Source organism: Paramisgurnus dabryanus, chromosome 5 (assembly GCF_030506205.2).
Source record: "Paramisgurnus dabryanus chromosome 5, PD_genome_1.1, whole genome shotgun sequence".
NCBI classification, from domain to species: domain Eukaryota; kingdom Metazoa; phylum Chordata; class Actinopteri; order Cypriniformes; family Cobitidae; genus Paramisgurnus; species Paramisgurnus dabryanus.
The window spans coordinates 256,261-268,877 of NC_133341.1; the positions used below are offsets into that span (position 1 = coordinate 256,261).

The 12,617-nt window shown below is 37.1% G+C and overlaps 1 long non-coding RNA gene across 1 annotated transcript; it reads right to left on the reverse strand.

Moving 5' to 3' along the window:
- Positions 1-1,132: 1,132 nt before the first annotated feature.
- Positions 1,133-11,255, reverse strand: LOC135774587 (uncharacterized). The gene is made up of 5 exons (XR_012336805.1): positions 11,204-11,255; positions 10,426-10,469; positions 10,305-10,348; positions 10,158-10,209; positions 1,133-1,253 (listed from the first exon to the last, which is right to left on the reverse strand). It is a non-coding gene; the product is annotated as an uncharacterized lncRNA (long non-coding RNA).
- Positions 11,256-12,617: the final 1,362 nt, after the last annotated feature.

Below are 12,617 nucleotides of genomic sequence, written 5' to 3' on the forward strand. Positions count from 1 at the left end.
ATGCTTGCACCTCCATGCTTCACTGTGTACTGTGGCTTGAATTCAAGAGTTTGGGGGTCGTCTCACAAACTGCCTGTGGCCCTCGGACCCAAAAAGAACAATTTTACTCTCATCAGTCCACAAAATGTTCCTCCATTTCTCTTTAGGCCAGTTGATGTGTTCTTTGACAAATTGTAACCTCTTCTGCACATGCCTTTTTTTTAACAGAGGGACTTTGCGGAGGATTCTTGAAAATAGATTAGCTTCACACAGACGTCTTCTAACTGTCACAGTACTTACAGGTAACTCCAGACTGTCTTTGATCATCCTGGAGGTGATCATTGGCTGAGCCTTTGCCATTCTGGTTATTCTTCTATCCATTTTGATGGTTGTCTTCCGTTTTCTTCCACGTCTCTCTGGTTTTGCTCTCCATTTTAAGGCATTGGAGATCATTTTAGTTGAACAGCCTATCATTTTTTGCACCTCTTTATAGGTTTTCCCCTCTCCAATCAACTTTTTAATCAAAGTCCGCTGTTCTTCTGAACAATGTCTTGAACGACCCATTTTCCTCAGCTTTCAAATGCGTGTTCAACAAGTGTTGGCTTCATCCTTAAATAGGGGCCACCTGATTCACACCTGTTTCTTCACAAAATTAATTTCTCAGTGATTGAATGCCACACTGCTATTTTTTTGAACACACCCCTTTCAACTAATTCAACTAATTGCCCAATTGCACACCCTTAAGAGCGTGCATATCATGAATGCTGGGTCTCATTTGTTTTCTGAGAATCTACTGAACCTACTGGTAACTTGTTTGCCACGTAGCAATAAAAAAATATACTAAAAACCTTGATTATTCTGGTTAGTCACATTGTAGTGCTATTATTTTGAACAAGACTGTATGTGTACTCATTCTACAGAACACACAATTCCAAGTCTTTTCAAATACAAACTTTACTCCATTTTTTTCAGCACAGACTTGACAAGTACAAACAAGTACAAACTTTTCAAGTAAAAACTTTAAATTCATTTACCATCAACTTCAGACTTTATTTTCTTTTTAAAGCCTTTTCAAAGCGCTCACTTTTTCCCTCAGTATTACATTTTCAAACTTCTAGGCACATTTAAAACATTCCCAAACTCACTCGCTGAGGAAAAACAATAATTTTTAGTTAACATTTTTCCTGGACATTGTCAGTCTTAGCTCTGCCATCTTCCCATTCAGGTCTGTTCCAATCTGGCCAGCAGAAACGAGTGCTTTGACATAACTGCATCTGAGAAGGTACATTTTAAAGAAAAAGTTTTGGGTATAAAGCAGACAAAACACTGGTGGATAAACTTATCACAAAGATAAAAAAATCTTTATTGCAGTTTCTTCTAGTGCAAGTCAGTAAAATTAAGTGACAAAGTACGTGAATAGGCAAAGTAAGGCCACACTTAGTGCAAGCATGGCGGCCAGTTTTGCACCAATTTAATTTGCAGGCGAGAAAGGGTCATAGTGCCAAACACCACCCTCCATCACCTCTCATCGAAACTTTTTTTTTTACGCAGAATGTGAATTTGAACACATACATTGAAAATTCTTGAATGCAGCCCCATCTGTAGCCCCATGAATGATTGTCCATTTGTTGGCAGATATCTCCATGGGTGTGGTTCGAAAGCAGGCACTAAGCCAAAAGGGGTGACAGTAGCACAGCAGTTAAGGAACCTGGCTAGTATCCTAGCCTAGAATTTGTGAATTTGAATCCTGGTCACCACCGTTGTGCCCTTGAGCAAGGCACTTAACCCCAAGTTGAACTTTGTAAATGTACAAACAGTTTAATAAGAAGTAGGGCTGACACTTTTTATTGAATATTCGAATATGCATTCAAACATGACGTGAAATATCCACTGTAAATAAACCATCCGGTTTTTAAAACGCCATGTGTAGCGCTTTTTTTACAGTCTAACACCTCGTAATAGGGAGGAAGCTGAGAGTGAGACCGACGGCAACTGTGCGCAAGACAGGGAAGACGTGGCTCCGGCTTTTGCAGACTTTTTTTGCTTTTTCTGTGGAAATTTTTTTGGATAATTCTGCGGAATGATTTTAAATATTAAAAAAAAAATATATAAGAGAATTTAAGCCGTAAATATTACAAAATTGCATCTAAAATAATTACTTTTTAAAGGCTTACAATGAAAATAAAAACACCAAACCAAACAAGTGCTCTGAATTAAATTGGACCAACACGAACCAGATATATAGAATTATAGTTTGTATATAAAATGACATATATTATTGTTTTTAGTGTTATAGCAGAATAAAAAGCTTGTGTTAAACATTTGATTCTTACCGAGAAAATATACTCTCAAACTGGCGTAATAATCAATGATGTAACATGGCTGCAGCAGGCGTAGTGATATTACACACTGCCCGAAAATAGTCCCCTTGATACTTTCAATGGCAGGGGACTATTTTCGGGCAGTGTGTAATATCACTACGCCTGCTGCAGCCATGTTACATCAGCAAAGTCACTGATTATTACGCCAGAATAAGAGTATAGGTCTAACCATATTTGCCTAGAAAATAGCAACTTTTAATTTCCATTGGTCTTAGTACACAATGTAATTACAGAGTCAAGTTTTAAATAGGAAAAATATTGAAACTCTTTGGTTATTTCTTAGCACGATGCTAATGGTCTGATCAGATTCAATGGATTGGATTGAATCAAATATTTAACTCTAGGGGAGCTGGAAAATTAGCATATTTTCAAAAAAAGTGAAATGTCCCTTTAATACCTTTTTCGTTATGAAATTAGCATGTATAAAGAATGTAAACCAAGGCTTTGAACCGGTTCAAGGAACTAAAAACCAGAAACTTTTGATGTTTTGCAAGGAACCGAAACGAAACCAGAAACTTTCCAAAAGTACATGTTCCGGAACAGAACCGTTAATTGAAAATAATGGTAACCGGTTAATAACGTTATTTTTTCAGTTCTTTGACAAGATTTCTGTGCAATTTGACTCTGTGAAGTTCACTTCCGGTCGTCATTGAAATGAGAAGCTTGCCACCAGGGCCGGGTCTACAGGGGGGCTGGGGGGGCAGATTTTCCTTGTGCCCCCCCAAAAATGTCCAGCCAACCTTAAAATAACGGAGTCTCTTTACACAAAAAACGTCTTGTTTAGGCAGGCGCTAGCGATTACAGCTCCCGCCCACTAACATCTGATTAGCTTATTCAAACATCGGGGGTCTTTTCAGCAGTATTTAATTCACAGGAAAAGTACTACTGTTCTCTATGACGGTAACTAAAAAAAAAACCGCATCTTTAAAATATATATCAAAAACAATGCAATTTAGTATTACATAAACGTAATAACCCAACACATATTAAATTAAAACCTTTTTTATAGTAAAACATGCCCAAAATAGCCCCTTATCCTTTCTTAGACTCACCTCATTATTTATTCATGCAAATACAACAGCCAATGGCAAGTCTCCAGCAGCATTTAATGTGTTTGTTTTAGACGTAGTTCTGTTTATTAAAATTAGAATATGCAGTTTGGTTGTGGCATACTATATAGTAGATATAAATGATATAAGATGGTTATACAGTAAATATACAGTATTGTAACAGCTGAGCATCGCGTGCAGTGCAGTTTTAAAATCAAATTTTAGCGGTTTTGTCATCGTCATTCATCAGCTCATTCAGCTCGCGTTTGAGAAAAACTTCACACGCAAAAATCTACAGACTTTTAAGTTCAAGTGGAGCTTTCACTCCGCAAGGTCATCGTAAGGTAAAACGTTGTATTTTATAATGTTGCGTTGTATTATAATATCTAATTTGCTGTGTTATAAACAAAGCAGTGTGATTTATCTTTGCTCTCGTCGCAAATCACACTTACAGTATTTTAGGGCTTGTGCTTTTGTCTGGTGCTGTTATAGGCAAACAGGATAACCTTTGACGAATTTGTCATGCATGTCAAATTGCTTACATGATGCAACAATATATTATTTAAAGCATTGTGCTTTGTTGTGATATTTGAGGTTGCTGCAGCAGCAATGATAGGGTCAGGAATTAATGACAATAGACCCCTTCACCGTTCACGTCACAGGCGGTTCCCACTGCGCATGTCGGGGTCAGAAAAGTCATTACAGCAGATTGAGTTGCGTATTATTCGGTATCGTCAAAAATGCCTACTTACGTCGTGGGCTGTGAAAATCGCACCAGGTCTTCCGTTAAGTTTTCGCGATTCATGCACAATCTCAAAAACAAAAAAATACAACATCTGCGGCTGCAAGCAACTAACGTGCAAACTGGGACAATGCAAATATCAAAGAGGCTTGTGTTTGTAGTGCTCACTTCATTTCAGGTAAGTCATCATTTTTCAGCCCTGTTGGATTAAATTATAAAGCCTGGATGGTATGAACAGTTTGACCCCATGCTGCGCGTGCACCCGATAGTCATTCAATGTTTACAAACCTTGAAGGGGTCTATACAGCTTATCACATTGAAAATACATTATTTTACATGAAGAAAATGTTTGAGAAGTGGAAATAAAGTTCCTAACAAGTGTTTATTTAGAATAAAGGCATATGTTGGGTAGGGTATGTATAAGAATGGCTTTAATTTATCTATAAGTAAAATAATAGATTAAATGCAGTGTAAACATTAATAAAATATTGCTATATGTACAGCTTTATATTTATATCACCTGCTTGCCTGATTTCATTAACTGTGACTAAATGTGTCAATCTAGTGTAATCATTATAACATTATAAATCATTAATCTAATTGCATCTACTTTTAAAATGTGAACGTGCAAAATGACATATAAATTGCCTTTTATTATAAGACATGCAAAGTAATATTGGATTGAAACATCCATAATTTTAGTGTATGAATCATTTTAGTCGAGAAATGGCTGCCCACCCAAAAATCCTGACTGCCCTCCCAGTCCAGCAAGCCTAGTACCGGGCCTGCTTGCCACCACCATGTAGCCTACTCAAGCCCAAGTCTCTAATGCTCAATCATAAGAGGTAAATATTGTAGGCTACCAAGTATCTCAAGATGTTTGTTTGTTTTTTAATACTAATTAGTGGTGTAACGGATCGCAGTTGGTCAGTGATCTGTACAGATCACAACCCACAGTTCGGCTCGCATGCGATTTGCGGATTAATATGCAAATTTAAATATGGTGAAAGTTGATGATTTGCACGTGTTTCAAAGGCTTGCAAATGTTAACACTTAAGTGATTTTAAACAATTTAACCACAAAAAGGCACTCAAATAAAAAAAAATTCTGTACACACAGACGCACATGCATTTGAATGTGTCCGGCCCAACTCCAATTAGGGCTGTCACTTTTTATTCGATATTCGAATATGCATTCGATTTTTACAACGCAATGTAAACTTTATATTAAACAACAACAGCATTTGTCTTGTAAACGGATTTGAAATGATCATGTGCTGACTGTCGCACGTCACATAGACAACAGTCAAGTGAGATCTGCTTAACTTAGCGGTAAGTTTAATTTTTTCTCAAATATCAAAGGGTTTGTGCACTCTATCATTAAAACCGGTCAAGCAAACAGCACACGCAGGGTTAATGTACTTGTCAATGACGGCTCACAAACGTGTGGTATAGGCTATGTATGTGTGCTTGTTGTCAAAGATATTACTTCTCACAAACACGCTCAAGCGCGGGATATGTTTGCTTGTCAATGACGCGCATTACATCCGCTGAGTTTTCCGCCGAAATCTGTGGGCGCGAAATCAATTTGGGCTTCCTGCTGTTTAAGTTATTGTCTGTACCTGTTCTGAATAGTTTTTTTTAATATAAGTTGTTATTCTTAAGTTGATAACCTTCTGTTTCAAAAGTAAAAAAAAGTAATTCAGACAGTCCTGTTTATGATTTCTGTCTCCGCCAGCTGTCTCTTAAAACACGTTACAAAAATCAGTTGAAACTCTGCGAATACTCGTCACACAAACATAATACACATATCCAAAGAAAGCCTGAAATGTCTACTTTTAAACAAACTAATTATAATCAAAAACAAATATTTCCTGTTTATATAATCTGCATTGAAGTAAAGAGAGTACTGTTTTTCCTGGCTGAGCTCATTATCTCTAATGCGGTCACGCCCTCAGGCTGTTGACATGGTAATGAAGACACGAGCTATTCAAACCATAATAAGCAAAGCGTAAAGTTTTATCAGATTTAAAGACTTTACCGCATGTTTGGATTATAAACTTTATACACACACGTGAGGAATATCTTCATTTATGTCTGGACATTGAGGAAGAGAAGCGTTTATCTTTAACGTTAAGTTACCTAAGAAGAAGAACAATGGAAGACGCAATGGAGAAGGATATATTCCTGAAGAAACTGTAAGTCATTTGTCTTCATTTATATTTGCTATCATGTAATATGTTATGGCTTGTGCAGTTCAGCCTACATAAGCAACCTTAGCAGACTGCACGCTTCGGATTTAAAAACTTTGTTTACAAACGAGGGCGCGTGATTTCACGTAATGGCGGATTTCATTGATACATGCTGTACAGTGTTAGACAGAGTTATTCACTTTCGTATCCTTCATGGCAACTTTGAGTAATGCTGCACTGCTGTATCTTTTAAGTGTGTGCTGTAATATGATTCCATGTTCACATGCTTATTTACAAATGAGTACGCGCGTGATCACGTAACGTTAATGACGGATTTCATTGTTACATGCTGTACAGTGTTAGACACAGTTATTCACTTTCGTATCCTTCATGGCAACTTTGAGTAATACTGCACTGGGGGATCTGCTGTAATATGATATTGTTTACATGCAACCCATTCCATACATTGCGCTTTACACGCGACACCGTTTTATTATGAGCTCCGCGTTGTTTACACGGAGACGCGAGCTCGCACACATCCATTTGCGATGTGTTTTTAAAGTTCATACTCACTTATGCTGAGTTTACACCAAACGCGGTTTGGGTGTCAAAATCGCGTCTACCGCGCCAGGTTTGCCGCTTGAACAATTTGGATGCATTCGTGTGTGTAGAGCGGAGTAGACGCGCGGAAAAGCAAGCATTTGACGCGCGTCCGAGGCAAACTCCGCTTCTTGTGGGAGGGGCAACTGCTGTGCGAGTGTCTGTTTGCAAGATGACTGATGTTGATTGTGCATTTATCAAAAGAGTTACCAGTTTGTATTGGGTAACCTTACTATAGGGGGAAAATAAACGGCGCGGGTCGATAAACGTCACGTGACTCAAAAGTGAAGTGTGTATTACAACTTACCGGGTTGCCCAAAGTCCTTACTGACACTCTTCAAAGCGAGGTCCTTTTTATTCCTGTATCCTATAGAAATAAGAACTTGTGTCATATAGCTCCGAGTGACTGCTTGAATGAGTGACTCCGGGCGGGGCTGCCACCACAGCAGCAAGCAGGCTCCTGATTGGTTAACGCGGCGCGAAATTCCGCCAAAGTTCAAATTTTTCAACTCGGGCGTCAGCCGCAAATTCGCGTGAACCGCAAGATGCACAAAAAGCACCATTCGCGCTTACCGCGCACAACGCTCAATTCGCGCCTTTCGCCCGAGCTTCACGCGCGAAAGAGGCGGAAACGCGTCTTCCGCGCCGCGCCGAAACGCGGGACCTCCTGACGCGCGTCAACGCGTCTTCACATTGACTTAACATTGAAATCACTCGCGCTTCACGCCCTTACCGCGGTTGGTGTAAATGCAGCATTACAGAAACGCGTTTAAAACAGAAGCTAGACAATAAGGGGATGGGCATCTGAAAACAGTCATCTGAAAACAGCTTTTTATATAACTAATCATTGCAGATGTTTATCTGAGATACTAATTTAGTTTATGATAGTTTATCTGAATGTAGTGCTATCATTTACCCATCAGTTATGTATGTAAGGATATTTCTGTGGACAATTTGTGCTGACAGCTGTTCATAACTCTCTTACAGGTCTGCATCCCTCTCATCAGTACAAAACTATGAAGTGGAAAAGCATATTCACACTCTTTGGACATAAAGTTATATGGTAACATGAGCCACATGAAGTTTACACCTCTGTTGTTTATCAGTTTCTTATACAAGTTAAGTTTTTTAATAGGGTTTGTTTCCAAATAAATTGAAAATTTCCTACTGACCTTCATTTCTATTTTGATTATATTGTTAACTTCTTAATAAACCTCAAACAAACATGTATACATTTGTCCTCACATTCTTTACTGTAGTTCCCTCCTGCCTCATTATGCAGCTCATTATGCAGCTCATTATGCGAGGCTTTGTTTGCTAGCTGTCAATCACTCCTTCTCGCATACGGCCACTCTAAACAAAAAGTGTCTTACAATTTCTAAATCAATATATTGGTTTATATGAATCAGTAGGCAGGATGATTTTCACATCATTTTAAAGAAAAAACTCTAGACTACTAGATTCTGTTTAGGAAAGTCTTGTTAAAACATGTTTAGTATGGGTTTTGTGAACTTATATCAGTGACTTAAAATTTTAGCTTTTTTTAAAAACCACGCATAAACCTTTTTCTCTCAAAAATACAAACATGTACATACATGTAGCTCATATAATATTTTGTGCTGAACACAGTGGTATGAGACACTTGCCATTATTATGTTTTAAAGCAACTGAAAAAAGACCAAATATAAGAGCATGTCAGAACCTCTGACAGTGTCCCAAAATGGTCGGACCCCAGAGGGTTAATGTTCGATGACAAGATAGAGACTTAACTTATTAGTCTACATAATTTTTCTTAAGTTTTAATGTCCTAATGATCAGTCTACTTATTTTTATGTCCCACAGCTGACATGGAACGTTATTAACCGGTTCGGGATTTATATTTTTTGTTCTAACCGGTTCAGGAACATCAGCCTTAGGATTGAACCAAAAACTGGAAATGTTAAAATACTGTTTCTGTTCGGAACGAACCAATTGGGGAAAAAATCAGGTTCAAAGCCCTGATGTAAACTTTATATTAAACAACAACAGCATTTGTCTTGTAAACTGATTTAAAATGATCACGTGCTGACTGTCGCATGTCACATAGACGACAGAGTGAAGTAAGATCTGCTTAACTCAGCGGTAAGTTTTATTTCTCAAATATCAATGGTTTGTGTGCTCTATCATTAAAAACTGTCAAGCAAAAAGCACGGGCAGGGTTATATGATCGCGCGCATACATAGGCTATGTATGTGTTAGGGCTAGGCAAAAAAATTGATATTTCGATTAATAGTTTTTTTTAAACGTGGTCGATTCAGAATCGATATTTTTTCATATATTTTTCTGCAAACCTTGAACGAAAGATTAACGTTCAACGATCAAATTACTAGTCTTCTTCACTAGATGTCACCCTCTTTTTTGCCTTGCGCGATGTTACCAAGGAGCCTGTCATTCTTTCATTCAGTGCTTAAAATGGCAGTTTTAGGTGCTTCATCGACGTTGATGCCACCTTCACATAAAAAGTAAGAGGTATGGAAGCATTTTAGTTTTCGCAAGCAAGACAACAACGATAGTGTTGTGGCTTTTAATTTCTTTTTATTAATTACCAACTTATGTTCACTGTTTTTTTTTATTAATATAGTATTTGTATTAAATCTATATTCATTGAGTTGAATCGAGAATCGAGTATAAAAACAGACCCGAGAACTGGAATCGAAAATTGAATCGAGAATCGAAATCGAATCGATTTGATAGCTTGTGAATTAAAATTGAATCGATCTGGAACATCTGAATCGATACCCAGCTCTAGTATGTGTGCTAGTTGTCAGTGAAGATTACTTTTCAGAAACATGCTCAAGCGCGGGATATGTGTGCTTGATTCTTCTCAAAAGTGACTGCCCTAATAAGAAGATCCTTTATAAAGACAGTACATTATGCGTATACAGACAGGAGCCATCTTAGAAAAGTCTTGATAAGTCGAGCAATGAATGTCGTGCTATATACATTTGACACCCCTATAATCCCTCCCACTCTGAAGTGTTGCTAAACTCAATGGAAAAGCTAACCAAGCCAAAGTAAAGTGAGCTGACTCAACCTTACCTGTAGGGTACTATGCAATGGAAAAGTGCCATTAGGGTGCAAAACCCCTTTAACCATAAAACAGGGTTAAAATGATGTGCTGTCTCTGATATTGTACTGTATATAACTACAATATAAAAACGTAAGATTTACATTACCATAACATCTTCACTCTGAAGAGTCGCCCAGCTTCTTCTAACTCAGTCAAGTCTTTTAGAGAGAGTGATAGAGGTAATGTGATTAGTAGCTACTGAATACACTACAGTTTATACATTTAGTACATTACTTAATTACTTGACATTTACCTTTCATTATGTACCGTGACTGGATAATCCATCCATTCGCTGACCTTTAATAAAAAATACAAAGATAAACTTAATAATTAACACCTGTCACCGGTATCAACTGGCAGAAATTCACTCTTACCATACAGCATATGTGAAAGAGCTCAGGAAAGCACTCTGATGGGCCTACAAAAAGAGAAATAATAAAAGGGAAAAACACTGCCATTAGGCAAGGTTTAAGCCAAACATTAGTTGTAATTTTGGTGAGATAGTATTGACTCCAGCCATGTCAAGCTATAAGTGCTTGGCCTGCTTGCAATGTCTGCTTAAACACAAACATAACCCTCTCACTAAAATAAAAGTATAACTCTTACATAAAGATAAATATAAGGAATGTCAAAATGCATTAGATATGAACCTTTTAAATATATTAACTAAAGCACACCACCTGTTGCCAGAAAGCTGTTTTATCTATATAGTTTACATGCAGATGTAACAGTTACATTAACAATGTCTGTGAAAATTTTTGTACACATTATTTTTCTAGAATTATTTCTCAAGTGACTGTTAGGCAACATAAATGTATTGCCTTTTTTAAACAAATTGTATTTTGTAAATAATGAATTAACTGCATTTAAATAAGTGCCTTATTAATCACTGTTCCTTTAAGAACATACTTCATAAGGTTAACCAGAATAATATAAACTGAAAGATTCTGAACAGTTTTGTGCATTGTGCAATAACATTAAATTAAGACATATTTACAAAAACACCCAAGAAAAATAAGCATCAAACCATATTAACAGCAAGCTACACGATTACTACGACAAAAACTTGCAAACCTCCCCTAACAGTAATGACTAATTAGGCTGTAACAAGCAAGAAACTTATGCAAAATATATAAAATATTTTAAATTTACTTCTAAAACCCCGCTGTGCTGTTATCATCTTCTCAGTCCTGTCAGATTTTCCCGGTCATTTTGTTCTTCTGCGCTTTTGGCCTGAGTGGCGGTTGGCAACTGAAGGGTTATTAGCGCCTCCTACTGGACTGGGTGTAGCGCACTCGAAAGGCAGTTGAGGAAATTTTTATTATATACTATGTTCTTTTGACTATTTATTAGTAATTAAGCAATACATTTAACAAGATTTAATAATAATAAGTAAATTCGCTAAACAAACACTATACTAAAAGATATAAAAGCAACCAAAAAAATAACATTAGGTTATTTATTTATTTATTAACTTTACCAATCCCTGCACAAAAAAATAAAAAATAATAATAATAATAAAATAAAAATAATAATGTAGCGAACGACTCCAGGAAAAGGAGGACGGCCCTACCCCTAAACAGTGTGGTGGGTGAGCCGGAGGAGGCACAATCGCTGAGTTGGGGTTCAAACGTGCTGAAAATCCTCCTTTTCGAAATTTACATTTTAAACGGAAGTAAAGATAACAACCATGCATTAGGAAAATTAACAATTGCTTTATTTAGGCTATAGTATATTTTCTATAGACGTGTAAAACCATATTTTGGCGGATTGTTTTTTACTTTCATTGTTTTTACTAGTTTGTACGGAAGCCGAGAGAGGACATGCACTATTATTTTTTTGCATGGTTGTTTTCTTGTGATCACGACTTAATTTCTCGTGATCTCGAGATAACAATGGTTGTTTTCTCGTGATCACGAGAAATTAAGTCGTGATCACAAGAAAACAACCATGCAAAAAAATAATAGTGCATGTCCTCTCTCGGCTTCCGTAAGTTTGTTATGTGAGGAATACCCATAATCCTTTGCACCTGAATATTTTGATTGTTTTCTGCTTTTTCACAGAATAAAAATTTATAAGAATTTTCACAAATTAAATTTTTGTTAATAAAATGTCATAGAGGTTTAAGCTCTTATATTATTGATGTTGTTTTGTTGTAAATTATAATTTTGTGAAGTCACCGCTCAGGTGATCATTGTTTTCAAACATACACGCTGTTCAGCACATATGGGACCCTATTTTAACGATCTAAGCGCATTGTCTAAAGCGCACAGCGCAACGTGTAAATGGGCGTGTCCGAATGCACTTTTGCTAATTTAACAACGGGAAAAATGGTTTGTGCGCCCAGCGCATGGTCGAAAAGGGTTGGTCCTTTTTGAGTAATGGGAGTATTTTGGGCGTAGTTGACCCCATTTCGTCAATATTTGACGACACTTGACCATTCGTCATATGTTGACGTGAAGGGTATACCTTTCGCGTCATTTTTTGACGAACTGGGGACTTCAATACTATTACGTCCGTTGCATTCTCTTTCCTATTTTATTACCATTTGCGCGTCGGTTTAGGG